Below are 15,484 nucleotides of genomic sequence, written 5' to 3' on the forward strand. Positions count from 1 at the left end.
TGTGAATCTAAAAGTGTCTGATTCTAACTGGTATTTATCTATCCAGAACAACTGAGAAAGACTAAATAGATTTGCTAAAGGAAAGAAAAATCCAACTTCTGTCACTAGAAACCCTTTAAATCTCAGTATGTTTGGGTTTCTGAAGCTTTCTGGAAGGCAGAGCATGACTGGGACTTATGGCCACCAACTCCACATCTGAACCTTATCAGCATTTCCTGATTAGAATCTGAGAAATGGCCAGGCATGGCGAGGTGATGGGAGAGGCTGGGTCTCAGGGTACCAAGGCAGCTTTTATAGGAAACCCCACCCCAAAGAAGCAGCTTGCTGTAGGAAAAACCTGTCCCCACAACAAGGGTTTGTGCCTAGATGCAGCCAGCCGTGTCCCAGAGTGATTATTTTCCTGCCTCCTCGTCTTTCCATTTTGCAATGAGGGATGACAAAGTACAAAGATGCCAACATAATGTACAGGTGAGTCAGAAATAAAGAACAAAAAAGAGGACTAAAATGCCTTCCAGACAACAAGACGTGTCCATTTATCATAAATATGGCACCAAGCAGGCCTGGCTTTCACCCCAGAAGAGTGGCTGTGCTACATTTCTCTCCTGTGTCACCCTGGCTGGTCAGGAGCACTCAGCCCCACCCGAGGTTTCCCAGGTGTGTGTTCAGGGCAGGAGCTGCAGTCCTCAGTCTTGTGTAAAGATTGCTCTAATTGTGGTGTCTTTGGGCTGTAAGAGGATCATTAGCTCCCCAATGATCTTAAATGTTTATGGTTCTCATGTCAATTGATTTCCTAAGCACAGGTCGCCCTGGAACTGGAGCATATTGTGTCTGTGAGGAGCTGGATACAGAATTATTCCTTCTGCCACCAGCCAAGAGGAAATGCTTGGTCAGTGAGATCTGCTGGAGGAAAGGTGACTATGATGCTTTCTTGTTTTGTGAAACTATTCCTTTTTATTCCTTTCTCTCAAAATAACTTGAATGAGAATGTGGGATTTTTCCCTGCATTTCTCACGGATGCAAAATATCCTCTGCACTGCTGATTCCTCATACCTCTGTAACTCTGTCATTGCTTCTTACCAGAGTTCTTGCCAGATGTGTAAATCAAAAGTGCATCAGACAGCTTATAAATGCTCTGGGACTTTCTGCCTTTTTCATGCTTTTTTCTTATCATCTTTCTTTCATTGCACCTTTCTAAATGCAGCTCACTGATATGCACCCATCAATGGCCTTTGTCTTTTACAGAAGACCTTATGATTCCATGGGGAAAAAATTTAAAGGATGGATTTATAAATTTTCAAAGACAGGGACAAACACAAGAAACACATAAAAGCACAAAAGTTAGCAGCTTGGGAATGGGTGAAGTAGGAAGTTCCAGTCTCAGTTCTTTTGGAAAGGATTTCTTAATAGAAAACCCAGCTAAACAGAGACATGTGTGTTTTCCAGTTCAAGTATTTATATGAGATTTTACTCAGAAATCCTGATGTGTACCTGCTCTCCTCTCCACCCTTACTCTTTCTGATAGTCTACCTGTGGAAACTGCTGGACTTCATTTGTCACATGAAGAGGAATCTTTGCCTTCCCTAACAAATTAATATCAACATTGTGAAGAGACTAATTTTTGACTTTTTTGGATGACAAAATATTAAACCTCAGTAGAAAGTGTTGGCCAGCCAACCTCCTTATTTCCTTGGATTCATGTTGGTCTTGCTCATAAAGTCAGGAAGATGTCTTCAGAAGACCTCATCCTGCCTAATATGTTAGGGAAAAAGGGAATTTGGATAACTCTTCCCAGCTTGTGATGGTATCAGAAAAGCTGTATTGGTCCACAGCAGGTTTTACATTCTAAGTAAAGCAAATGAACATATAGAAAGGTTAGAGGTTTGGAAATAAAACCTCGTATCTAATTCTATAATTTATTCTCTGAAACGGTTGGTATAGATTTTATTTAAGAGCATTTACTAATTTAAAACCTCCTGAATAGGGGAAACACCTTTGAAATTGGTGTTTTAGTTATCTGTGCTTTTTTCTGAACGCTTTTTATTTAATAAACTACATTTGTAACAACATTAGTGAGTTTAACTTGCAAGCCCAAATACTTAACTTTCAGACAAACTAACCTCCAACCAGAAATAGCCTATTATGTCTGAGAGGATTTTCTCCTGTTAATTGAAAATGAACTGGAACTAAGCTAAATTGCTTGAATGTTTAATCTCTCCTTGCTACACTAGGGTTACTAGCGGGTGCAAGCACAGACATATTTCTAAACAGAAATAACAAGCTATTTAGTGTTTCAGCTCTGCTAAGTGCTGAGAAGGGCAGTGACCTGTAATACCAGTAAGAGTAGAGCATTTCCAAGTCTCAGGCATTCCTGCTAAAAGACAGCTTCTCAAAGCTTACATTTGTTTGTAGCCAAGGGAAATGTTAAAGAAACGCCTTGCAAGAAAGCTGATTTCCTTCGTCATTAATGTAGAGAGAATTTAATCTTCAGAAAATTGAACTGGTTTGCAAGCAGGAAAATAGAGAGGTTACTTTAAGGATCAAGCAGCAGGACAGACTGGATCCCCTGTCCTGAGGGAAAATTGCAGCAGTTGCAGGTCCCTGTGGCATGAAGCCCTTGCTCATCCTCTAGGCATGTGCTCCCTGTATCCTCAGGGGCATGCAGCATGTTCAGGCTGGTCCTGCAGATAATGTATGGGGGGCAATTCCTGCAGGAGACTGAAAGGGGAAAATTGCCCTGCATCCCTAGGGAGCCTCTGAACACAGAGCAGGCAGGAGAGGTCTTTCAGAGGAGAAAAGGGGTGTCTGTGTCCAGCAGAATCTGCTGGCCAGGAGCAGATGTCTCCATCTCAGTGAGGAAGGCCATGTGCATCCACTGGACACATTAACCAAAATCAACACCAAGCTTACACAGAGGAGAGATAGCAGCTCTTTAAACATGGTCTAAAAAACACACCAAACACACCTCCTAGTCTCCTCATTATTTTCACTGACAGGCAGTTCCTCCTGTCTTGCAGCACTTCTCAGCCCCTTTTTAATATTCTCTTTTCTCTCCTTTAGGTCCAGGTGCTGTTTCACTCCACTGCCACAATTAAAATCACCTAATAGAAGCAGTACAAAGGAGCTCTTTGCTCTCTTGCCCCTCAAAGCACAGACATCAAGAACTGGATCCCCAGCCCACTGACATCAATGGGAGCCCTTCCATTCACCTCATCAAGTCTGTGCCAGGCCAAGGAGGAACACAGATGAGAGAAGGCAATTTGGCTGTCACATTTTCCTTTCATCAAGAGCTTTACACAGACAAACTCTTTTTAATGTAACTTCTGCTGCTGAGTTGGAGATTTTTGTCCCTGTGAAGTGAATTTCCACTAATAACTACAGAGGTTTTCATGCAATTCCAGGATAGGTCTGAGAATGGAGCAAAGAACTAGAGTTACGTGGGACATCTGAGGTAATGGACGTTTTTATTTCTTTTTTTCTTCATTTGACAGCTGAACTGGAGGGAGAGAAGTAAAATCAGTTTGGAGAACAGCAAGTGGAAAATGAAGGCAAGGTTAATATGGTGATTTAGGTCCAAGCATCATCCCTGTGCCCTGGCACAGAGCAATGGGGCTGGAGTGGTGGCAGAGGGCTGAGGGATGGAGTTCAAGTGGCAGCTAAAGCACCAGGGTCCCTGTGGAGACAAAGGTGCAGGGACAGCACAAGGAAATGAGCATCATTTTGGTGGGCTGGGTGGGACAGGAGAGAGGATCCAGCTTTCAGTCCCCAGTCTAGGATGGGATGTGTAGAAATGGCTGCACTCATCACAACTGCCTCATTCCCTGCCTTCCTGGGCTGTCAGGAAGGAAGAGATCACCCTGGCAGAAAGAGAATTTAGCAGAGCTAGGGACTTTGGGCAGGGACCATAGATATGGTCTTCTCAAGTGGCTGTAATTTTTCACTTAGAAGATATAATGTCGAAAAAAACATTAATTTCTCTTTAAATACCTGTCTTTCAAAGTAATGGATTGGTTCTTTCTTCTTTGGAACAGGAGCCAAAACATGGTTCTAAGGACATGACTTGAGTTATCAGCTTTCTGAGGTGGAAATGTACTGAGTGACAGGTAAGATAAAAAATGATTTGTCTGCTTCCTTTAAGTTGATGTCAGCATGGCAATGGTTGGAAATTCAGGTGAAAGGCTCACATTAAATAAACTTTCTGCCTTCCTCCAGTAGCACCTCAGATATCTTAATATTTGGAGTGTCACCCAGAAGTGAACTTTATTTTGACAAGGCCATGTCCCTGGTATGCTTGGGATCGTGGTCAGCCTGTAACAGTTAATGCATTGTCACAGAGGGGTGTGAGTGATGGCCAGAGAGCCAGCTACCCCCTGGGATGACCTCCAGAGTCAGTGGAATGGAGAAAGAAGGTCATGCCCACTTCCCACACACCAGCCTAGCCAAAAGATAGTGATGAAAATGGAGGTTTTTTCTTTTTTATGGATATATAGTCAGGATACCAATCACAAAATAAATGTGGGATTTTTTAACTGAGTATGCCTGACAACAAAACCAATAACCTTCAGGTTATTGTCTCAGTGGAGGTAAGTGCTAATTTACATCACTAAGATATCCACTGATTCTATCAAAGTTCAGAAAGTTTCTTTGAAAAATTCTGGAGTCTTAGAGGAAAACAAAAATAAAAAATGTAAAGTTAATTTAGACAGAAATTAAGCTGAAAAGGGCTAAATGCAGTTTATTAACTTGCAAAAATTACACCTGTAAAAAAATTACACCTACCTGCTGTAGGTCTACTCTAAGTTGCATGTTCTGCCTGCCAAAAAGCCTTGATTGATCAATCCTTGATTGCCTAAATATTGAATTCTGAGCCCTGCTGCCCATTGGACAGCAGAGTGGTACCATCCCAGGGGCTGTGGAACAGGGCACAGACTGGGGCTGAAGCAACAGGTTTTTCTATGCTCTGCTGCCCCCAAATCCCATGAAGTTGTGAATGTGTCCACATGACTATTCAAGTACACCAGAAGCTAATGGGAAGGTGTTACTCTGTTCTCTCTCACATTTTCCATGCCAATGCTTCTTGGTCAAGTTATTGGCAGAGCACCATTATTTTACACCCTTAGACTGGAAAACAATTGCAGTGCTTGATGGCAACTAAAATTTTACAGCTAATCTCTTTTTCTGGAAGTCAGCATGGTGTTAAATCCAGTATTTGCAAGTGCAATTTTTTGTTGTAATACCTGAGCTATTTTAGCTCATACTCCCAGCTGATAACTGCATCAGCTTCCATTGCTGATAGGCTGAAGATAACAAACCCTCAGTTTGGCATACAGGTTGTCACTAAACAAAATATCTGTTTAGCAAACCATCAGAATTTGTGGATGAGAGGAAGCAGTTGTATCATTAAGCACTAAATGGGAATATCATTTACAGTAGATGTCATATTTCATTTTGATTAACTGCAAAGAAACCCAAGTGAAAGATGCAGCCCTGTGCATCCACTGCTAAAAGCAGTGTTTTGAAAGGTAACATTATGATACTCTGCTGGGCTGGCAAAGCTAAGATTTATTAGAGAATATGATATATGGCCCAAGCATTACCATAAAAGATAATGAAATGTGATCTGATATATGAGCTGGTGTCCCATATAAAACGCTCAGAGAAAGAATGCTATAACAAGTACAATCTTCACTTTGTAGAAAAGGCACACGTGGAGTGCAGGGGCTTGACTGGGACCATTCAATTGTCATCAGCTATTTGTTGGATTTGGGAGGTCATAGCCCAGCCTTCCTTCATAAACACTGATTGTCCTTGTAGCTGAAAAACATTGTTACTGTCATTTTTCATAGTCTGTAATGATCAAATACATATTAATGTAAATATGAAGAGACAGTGAAACATTCTTGAAATGGTTCTGTTGTTGGGAAAAAAAATCCTTCTATTTACCTGTCACAGTCCTGTCACTGTGTCTTGAGTGACAATTTACTGCTTTTAATGCATGCATCTTTCACCTTTCCCTCATTTTGAACATTTTCCCTCCTTTCTCCTTTCCCTCCTTCCAATTTAATCTCATTTCTAATGCCAGTCTGCATAAGATGCTCATCTTCTAAATCACAAGTTAGTTGAAAGGAAATACTTGGAAATGACATGGTTCTTGGGGGCTTTTCTAATTCCTTTTTCTGCAGTCAGTTTTGTTAAGACTGTTTGGTTCAGATTTCCCCAAAATATTTCTCAACACCTATATTTTTCTTTCTCCTTCTGGAATCCCTGTCTAGGTATTATAACCTATTATGCCTTTTCTTCGGGTATTTACACTGTTCCCCTTATTATCCATCTGAAATATTCAATATGTATGAAGCAAGTGCAAATCATACTACATTACCATCATAATTAATAGTAAAGCTCCTTCTGCAGTGTCTGATGATCTGCTGCTGGAAAGGCACAGAAAGACACCACTAAAGTGTGATACAGGGATGGGTTATGGTTTGCCAGGGTAATTTTGGGTGAATCATCTATCCTGTTTGCTACCCCATTGAAATAGAGTAAATATAGGCAAGAGCACTGAGGCTCTTCTGAAATATTAGAATTATATTCATTATTAAGGCCAGAGCAAATATTTATGATTTGTCATTGTAACTCTGGAAAAAACAAGGATTTATATCAGAAGTACCAAGTACCAGCAAGTTGTTACTTAATGGAAGAGGCCATGCTCTCCCTCTGCTGAAATACAGCAGCACAGTGTCAGAAAGCAAAGTGACAGGCATGCAAACAAGAGACCATCTCTTCTCATCTATAGTATGTGAGCAAAGGGGACTCCAGGAGGGAAATAAAGGCACTGAAATGAAGCACTTTTGCCCACCAGAGTTGGATTTTTTTATGGAAGACTATTAGGAGGGTGAAGTGGCAACCATACATACAGCCCTGTAGTATTGCAAGTTTCCAGATGGGTCACAACATCTTCCCAACAGGGCAATCAGCCTTGAGGAGAAAAGGCACTGGTCAGTGAAACAAGTGTGCCATCACCAACTTCCTGGGGTGGTGAGTGGTGTCTGAAGCTGTTGGCATTCACCAGCCTGCCTTGTGGAGCTGAGAGAGATGGACTTGCTGTGCTGGTGCTCCTACCAGGCAGCAGAGGCTGAGCAGAGGAGCTGCTGCTGGCTCATTGCTGCCCTGAACTGCACCTGCTAGCCAGCCACAGCCCCTGACTGGCAACACCTCTGCATGGAAACAGAAAACAATGATTTTTGTCCCGTGCCTAATGGCCCTAGCTGATAAAAACTGCTGCCAGAGTGACACAGAAGACAGTGGTGAGGACAAGCATGATGTGGCTCACTTTTATTCATTATGCCCAAAACTGCTGGGTCAAGTCTGTAAGCCACCCTCCTTCATGCTCTCAATCCCTTCTGAAGCTCACAGCACAATTAATGATAAATGAACAGCTATCAAATTAATTTTATGAAAGCAATCAGAGATCAATAGCAGTACAGCACAAGAGTTAAACAGTTAACTGCACGTGACTAATTGTGCTCAAAAAAATGGAGTGGCTTTGTTCTGTTGACATTTATAAATGGTTAAGCCTGCATTTTTATAGTTTATGATGTCAGATGAATCCCTTGGGAAAGTATTTTCCTTCCGTATTATGTCTAGAATTCTGTGCTGAGTGCAATTTACCAACAATTGTAGGGCTTTAAAGCATACAGTAGGCTCCCTTATTTCTGTATCAAGCAACTTGACATTTAAGATAATTTGTTAACTGTTGGAAAAATATATAAACAATGTAATTTCTTTTTGTAAACAGTTGCCATGTACAACAGGCAGTATAATTGGTAACCTCTGTTGAAAGCACGAACAATGAGAGAGACTTGTGAATGTGGGTGTACAAAATGAAAATCACTACTTTAGGCTGCATCTGCACTGAGTCTGCTCAGCTGGAAAAGTAAAACAAGCTACAAAGCCTGCTGCTGGAAAAAGTGGTTTTTAGAGATGAAAAAAAAAATCACACCTTTTTCCTAAGGCTTGTTCATATTCCTTCTGCCAGGATGTGGCAGGAGCTGGTGCTGCCTGTTGGGCACATGTCCCTGTCAGGTGGTGATGGCAGCAGTGCTGGGGTTCTGCAGTACAGCTATTTGGGACTCAGACCTCTGCTTCCATGGGAAATATGGGTGCAAAATAGCCATTTCTGAATATCCAAATGACTCACTTTGCACCACAGCTGGCCAGTGCCAGAGCCCTGCCAGTTTCACAGTGATGGAGGGCAGCAGAGCTTGGGTCTTTCTTCCCAGGATATCAGCATGGAGGACCCTTAGTTAAGTTGTTAATAGCTCAGGCTGCTTTTATGTGTGCATTTGTGCTGTTGGAAGAGAAAAAAAAACCCTGTTTCTGGTGACCAAATGTATAAGGATACAACCCCATGCATCTTAGTGAAGCTCTTCTCACATGCACTGTACACCAACTCACAAAAGCTTTGGTCCATAACGAGAAAATATGCCATCACTAAAAGCAACACATTCAAATACTTTGTTTACAGATGTGTAGTGATAGGATTCTTCCTTAGCAAGAGTTTGGAGGATAAATCATAGTTTAAAAAAATTGCTGGATGCTTCATAAGCTGCATCACTACAGCACATATTCATTAACTCTCTGCAATCGTTAATGCTCTGTGGGCTCTGCTTCCTGAGCAAGCTGCTGAGAGAGGGGAAAGAGGATTTATTCCTGGAGGCACATTGTTCTGAGCACAACCTTCCTGTGGCCAGTGAAAAGATTCATTTTCCTCTCCTGTTCACTCTGCTTTCTTGCAGGACTGCCTTTCGTGGAGCACCTCTGTGTGCAGGCCATGCCTCTCCTGGGTGATAACTCGGCTGCCAAAAGCCTTCCCCATCCCTGTGCCCTCCCTTATTATAGCAGCTCCCCTTGGTGGATGCTATTGTCCTCTCTACTTCTGCTTCTCTGGACTCAAAATCAAATGCTCTGTTTCTCCCCATTCATAGTGGTGGGAATTCAGTTCATAGTGGTTTCTGTGCCTTGCACAGAAAAGATCTGTATCTCTGGTTCCACTATTTATCTGTTTCCGTGCCACAGTCGTCATCCCGAGATTGTATTATGAATCCTGCCTCTATTCAGATTGTGCTTACAGTATACTTTGAGGCACATGAAACATTTGCAAGCACCTTATCTTTATTTTAAAATAATATAACTTTTTATTCCCTCCTCAAACATGGTCTTTTAGGGGAATAAGGTTTTATGTACTCCTTGTGCATAGTAACAGTGTTGCTAAGGTGCCAGTATTTCTGCAGAATCTCCTTCAGCTGAGGTTTCGTCTAAACATTTGTCAATGTGTTCAGTGAGAATAAAGCAGAGCACTGAAAAAAAAAATCAAATACCCCCCCATTATTCACATCACTTTAAACTTTCTACAGATCCAAGGGTAATGGTAGCAAGGCCTTTGTTCTCCTCTCACTTAGACATGGTTTACACCAGCTTTGTGGTGGAGTAAATTAAATCAGACCAGTATTTTGTCTTAACAATATGTGCAAATGATGTTTTTGTCTTCATGATCAAGCTTAATTACCAAGTGGAAAATGAACAGAGAGAAGTAATGAAATAGGTGGTTTTGAATGATAGAAGCTGGAGATGTTTGGATTTATTTTCCTTCTGTCAGAGCTGTGATTTTGTAGAAACTGGGGAGCTTTCCTCACAAGTGACCAAGATACACCGTGTGAGGTCCCATCTAACCAACCACCACTCCACAGGCTTGGGTATGTGCTCACCTTCAAATGCCCAAGGATCTGTGTAAAACAAACTTCTATATATTCAACATAGTCACTTTCATATATTCATCACAGGCACCATCAGGGAGAAACAAGTGATTTCACTGAGCAGTTTTATTTACAAAGTTAATCAGATTTAGCTTCTTTTTCAACCCCCTCAGAAATATTATGGCTACTCTTTTAAACCATGAAGGTCTGGTTGTCAGGCATGTAAAATGAGCATGGGAATGAGACACTGGCCAGGGCCTGCTATTTACAGCAAAGAAAGGGAAGGATGGGAAGCCTGCATCCTCACATTGGTTCTTAAAGGCCAGGTGATGTTCCTACAGCAGGAGCTTTACCTGTGTAAGCTGGAAAACATCTGTGCTATTTTCAGCAAAATCCTGACTGCATCTCAACAGAGATACAATCGAGTTCAACCAAGGTAATTTTCAAAATACAGTCACAACACAGGATTTACTCTTTTATTTAATTGGCTTAGTAGAAGATAAGATGCTGTTGCTCATAAACACATTGTTGTTTTGTTTTTCTTTAAAAATCCATTAGCTTCTATGCAGGTCTTTAAATATTTATAAGATTTAAATAATCTTTTAAAGCATCCTCAGAGAAGACATTGACTCCTTTAGTTAAATAATTCTTATTTTTCTAGTAAGGGAATTGTTTAAGTACTCAGCCAACTAATTCCCCAATTTAATCACATTATTTTTATACTCAAATGTCTATTTTGTGTAAGCAAAGAGAAATACAAGAGAAAAAGATGCTATATTTTTGTGTAAACTGACTAATTCCACGATGGGGATATTATGCAGTGATTCTGGAGCTGACTGTAAATTGAAGATGCTTTTAAATAAACACCTCAGGATCCCGTGCCCTTCTAAATATTTATGTTGTAAGGAAAATTTTGCCACAGAATATTTCTCATCTTAACCTTTGTTCCTTAGAGCCATCTGAGGTGTTGGCAATCCATGTGCTGGAGAATAAGCAAAATCACCCACGAAAGGAGCCATGAAGTTTGTGGTGAAAGCCAGAATTAGAGCCAGTTCCAGAGATGAGCAATATTCCCACCTTTGTTCACAGCTCATGTGCTGCAGGCATGGTCTACAAAAGAAAAGGTATGCATTACCAATAACTCACATTTTTTGGAGACTACTTTATGCTTGACTTCTTGCAGTTGCAGGAGATACATCTCCACAGAATATATATTCTTACCAGGGCATAATGCAAAGCACAGCAAAACATCTGGGAGGGGAGTGAGGCAGTGGGGAGATGTGGGGGATGTCCAGCTGTCTGTCTGTCTCAGAAGCTTTGACACCTGTGCCTGTATAGCACAGGTGAATGAGCAGAGGCCCGTGGGCTGCATTTTTCCTTTTGTCGGCTCCTGGTTGGTTTTGTTTGGTGTGTTCTTTTGCAAAATGGTCTTGGTTTCTTTGCTTGTTTGTGCTAACAGCAGAAGGGCTGTGTCTCTGCAGAGTTAAATTAAATGCCAGGCTCGGGATGTCTCCTCAGAACAATTGATGGTGCTTTAGAGATGTGGCAAAGGCAGTCCCCAGGATCGTGCAAGCTCAACACAGGTTTCCTGCACCTTCGGCTGGTGTGGAGCCCCTCAGCTGAAACCAATATTTCTTGGGCATCTCTTGCTGCAAAGCAAATCTGCCTTTTGCAGTTGAGCCTTGTTCCTCCTGCCCACTGCATTGCCCCTGGCAGCCACAGCCATCAGGCACCAGCAGAAATCTCCTCTCTGGGGGGAAAATCATTAACGAGAAGCAGCAGAACCATCCATGCACGTGCCTGCATCCTAAGAAGATGTTCACAAGGGTGATCCATAATAATGTTCTTAAAACAAAACAGGCACTCTCTAACAGTAGCCAAAACCAGTGTAAGCACAGAATATTTTCCAGTATTAGCCTAACCCTGTGGTAATAGCGATAAACGATGCTCTGTTTTTTAATCAAGAGACAATATCCTTACTGGCTGATTGAAGTGTTTTTATCGGAAATAGCTTCCAAAAATAACCTGTCTTGTTAGTACTGTAAATTCTGCAGGCTAAAATCCTTTGATTCTCATTAAATTAACTAATTACTGTCTCACTGGATCGATGGATTTAGGAGCACTGACATAATCTTGCTAGGAAAGGAAAGCTGCCAAATTCCATGACTTTGCTTAAACCTATTACTCTGGTATCTGTGCACTGAAAGAAATTTATCACCATGTAATTAATGGTCTTAGTTGGTTGATTGTCATATCAAAAGGAGGCAAAGATTTAAAGTTTAAGCTAAGCAAACAAAAAAAAGCACCGGAAGAACTGTAGATGCAGTTTGCTTATTTAAGGTGGTTCTTTTACAAATCTGAAAAAAGATATGGGGAAAAAACAACCCACACAAGGTTCTGGCCAGCACTGGAAGGCAGATGCTGTTCAGGGTGCTCAGCAGCAGTGTTGAGCTGGCTGGAGGCTCCAGGAGTTGCTGGGATGTTGGTACTGGCTGGCACCCACCAGCTCTGGAGAGCAAGGATTTGCACACTTGGCACTTGTCCCAGGGGTGCCTCTGCTTGGCACAGCCACGACAATGTCAGGCTGAGGACCCTGTGCACCAGGTTAGGGCTTAGCCAGCACTCTGGACCTTGAGCCCCACATCTATTGCTTGTGGCATCACTAAAATTCCATTTATATGCTTTTTTTTTGCCTAGCTTTGCAATGGACTATTTAGGCTCCTGGCCTATGTGAGAAATAAAAAATAGGATTTTATGGTATTAGCGAGCCAATTAATCTCTAAAACAGTTGATCCATAAGGTAGGAGGACTAAATTTTAGAAAGTTAATGGTGCAAATAGGCAAAGCCCTTTCTCAGCTGCAAGCACTGCATTCTATCCTACTCCTAGCTTAGCTGTCCAAGTGGGTTTATTATGTTTGCTCAGCTTTAATCTATACATGTTTTAACATACTCTAAGCTGTTTTTAATTTTAAACTAAGAAAGCCCAGCAAATCTCTTTCAATATAATTAGAATTTTTCCTTTAGTTTGCTGTTTAGCCATTATTTTCTTATTTCCGCTTTATTTTCTGGTAGATAAATCCTCTTATTCATTTGTTTCAATGGAGCTTGAGTAAAGGTCATTTAAATTGATTCACCTTTCTTATCTCCCTTGCGTTTATTCTATAATCCTGCTTTCCATTGTGTGGAGGAGAATAGCTTTCTTTTCTCTGATTGTTTCTGCTAGGAGAAAAATGGTAACCCTTTATTAAATAAATCTGGGAAAGCTGTGCTCCAAATCCATATTATCACTAGCTTGGGGAAACAAATTATTTCACAAACTTAAAAAAAAGAAAATATACAGCACTTTTAGCAGTTTGCTGTTAGGTGGCCTGAGCTTACTGCCTCAAGCCTTGTAAGTGAATGAGGGTAATACTTTGGTATAATTTGCAACAGCAAAAAGAAAAAAATTCGATAGTGAAGCCCTGTGGAGGTGTGCAGCACCAGGGACCTTGGTGGTGCTGGCTGCTGGGGCACAGAGCCACCCAACTTTTCCTGGTCCCAGATATTTCCAAGTTTAGCAGCACTGTCCAGACTCTCCCACTTGTCTCAGCACACAGCTCATCTTCTGGAGCTTCAGCTTTGAGGGGAACGTTCCTGTTTTGACTCCTACCCTGAAATGCACACCTCTGCAGGGGGTAGAGTAAGTTTAGAGACTCTTCAAAAGATAAGATATGAAAATAATAATGAGTGACTACTCAGTTTGCCTTGAAAAATCACCTGAGTGCATACTGTTATTTTCTGTTTATAGTCAGTTGACAAGAATGTCTGTAGGCTCCTGCACCATTTTCTGACTCTGTTTCAGAGAGATGTGTTTGGTTTTTTCCTGATCAGGTGATGTTCTGTAATGTAGGACAAATTTTATATGAATAAAATGTGGTATTCTCTAATACTGGAATGTTTAAGGAAGCCGTGCAATTAGGAAAACAAGAACAACCTAAACCAATCTGTTAACAATATGTTCACATATGTAAGGATGTATTTTCCCCATTTTAAACAACTAAATCAGAATTGCTTTTTATTTTGTTGCCAAGGTTACTGAATTTTGAATAGTCTCTAGAGGGTGGCAGCTTGAACTCGTTGAATGGCATCATTGTTTAATATTTAGAATATTCTGATAAAAGCTATCTGAGCTATGGAAAAAATCACTTCTTCCCTCAAAAACACCTAAAATCAAGTTGTCACAAGGCTGGTAGGGATGCTCCAGATGCAGTTCAGGTAGCCTTGCAGTGAGCTGGTCAGTGCCTGGGATGGGTTTGGAGGCCAAGGGCAGACGTCAGACACAGTCACTTGGCACAGTCAAGAGCAGAAAAGGTGATGTTCAGAGGAGAAAAAACAATCTTTCAGATCAATAACACAAGTAAATGAGGAAAGGTACAGAAACTGTCTCCAGAACCACAGTGGTGATAGGATACAATAAAATCTTACCTTGAAATCACTGAAATAAAAGGTGGGGGTCCCTGACTGCAGTGCAGGCAGCCAGTCCCACAAAGCAGAGAAGATAAAAGCTGGCAATAAAGAGAGGAAAAAGCACTCAAGACCCAGACTTGATCCTCCATTCCAAAATGAGAGACAGCTACCAACATGGGGCAGGGTTCCTCCAGGAGCTGCCAGGTCCTAGAGAGGCAGTGGGAATGAGATCTCTACTCACACCCTAGTCACCCCAGACTGCACACAAGGGCCTCGCTGCCTTTTCTTTTTTCCCTTTTCACTTCCTTCTGTAGCCACCTTCAGGAAAATGTATTGCAGTTCCTCCTGTTCCTCCTGTTGAGGCACAAATAAGTGAGAATGGGAGGAAATGTCCTTCCTCCTCGGTGCTGGGGGATAGGAATGCCCTCCTTTGTCTCACCCTGTTCTTTAACTCCCATTCTGTCATGGGCACTCAAACCTAATGAGTCAAACTAATGCTTTGGCAAAACAGTTGATAAGAAACTAATATTCAGTTTGTGGCATTGAAATACACTGCTTATACAAATGCTGCCACCCACTCGTCCAAACTCACCTACAGTTATATACATTGAAATGTGTTGATGTTGATATAAGTAATGATAAAGTAATTTGAATTAAATTCTGAATTGAAATATTAAAAAGTATACCTGTATGAATGCTAGAAACATCTTATTTAGCATATATCAGTCTTTAAGTAATCTGCATGCATTTTTACTATCCTGCAACTATAAATCACTAGAAAAATGATTTTATACGGCACTGAGGGTACAAATAGAGTGATGTGAGGCAGGGAACTGAAAGGTAGCTGGGTTTTTTGGGCATTAGAGAAATGCCTTTTACAGGAGGAATGCTGGAATATTGCATTTGTATGTGCTTGCATTTGAGGCCAGTGGACAGGATTGGGGTAGCCCCAGCACATGCAGAGTTCCTTCAAGCTCAGGTCGCCTGAGGGAGTCTCCAGGAGCTTCCTCTAAAATCTCAGCTCTGTATCTAATTGTTAATCAAAGCTCATTTAGCTGCTAGTTTTCCTTAAACCAAAAGCTTTTTGGTATCATCAAGTTTGTCACCAACATTTGGAGAGGTCACAGACCACAGCTGTAGAAGAACAAACCTGATCCTTGCACTGTTTTTCAGCCCACTCTTCTCTGAAATTTGGTGACCAGGCTCTTTGAATCCACGACCTTTGTCCCACTGTCCCCACTTGCCCTGTGCAGCACTCCTCTGGCAGTTGCAAAACACACACAGGTAT

The 15,484-nt window shown here is 41.4% G+C and overlaps 2 long non-coding RNA genes across 4 annotated transcripts in view; one reads left to right on the plus strand and one right to left on the minus strand.

Moving 5' to 3' along the window:
- Positions 1-793: 793 nt before the first annotated feature.
- LOC148223164 (uncharacterized) lies at positions 794-10,869 on the plus strand. The gene is made up of 4 exons (XR_015804789.1): positions 794-911; positions 3,058-3,448; positions 4,029-4,100; positions 10,703-10,869. It is a non-coding gene; the product is annotated as an uncharacterized LOC148223164 (long non-coding RNA).
- The window catches only part of LOC148223165 (uncharacterized), a 60,401-nt gene continuing 55,128 nt past the window's right edge, over positions 10,212-15,484 (minus strand). For all 3 annotated transcript variants that reach the window (XR_015804787.1, XR_015804788.1, XR_015804786.1), the window contains exons 7-8: positions 14,215-14,294; positions 10,212-10,859 (exon numbers count right to left, since the gene is read on the minus strand). This is a non-coding gene — a long non-coding RNA (uncharacterized LOC148223165). The remainder of the gene's footprint in view (positions 10,860-14,214; positions 14,295-15,484) is intronic.

The sequence above is a fragment of the Sturnus vulgaris genome, chromosome 7 (genome assembly GCF_052056855.1).
Source record: "Sturnus vulgaris isolate bStuVul1 chromosome 7, bStuVul1.hap1, whole genome shotgun sequence".
NCBI lineage: Eukaryota > Metazoa > Chordata > Aves > Passeriformes > Sturnidae > Sturnus > Sturnus vulgaris.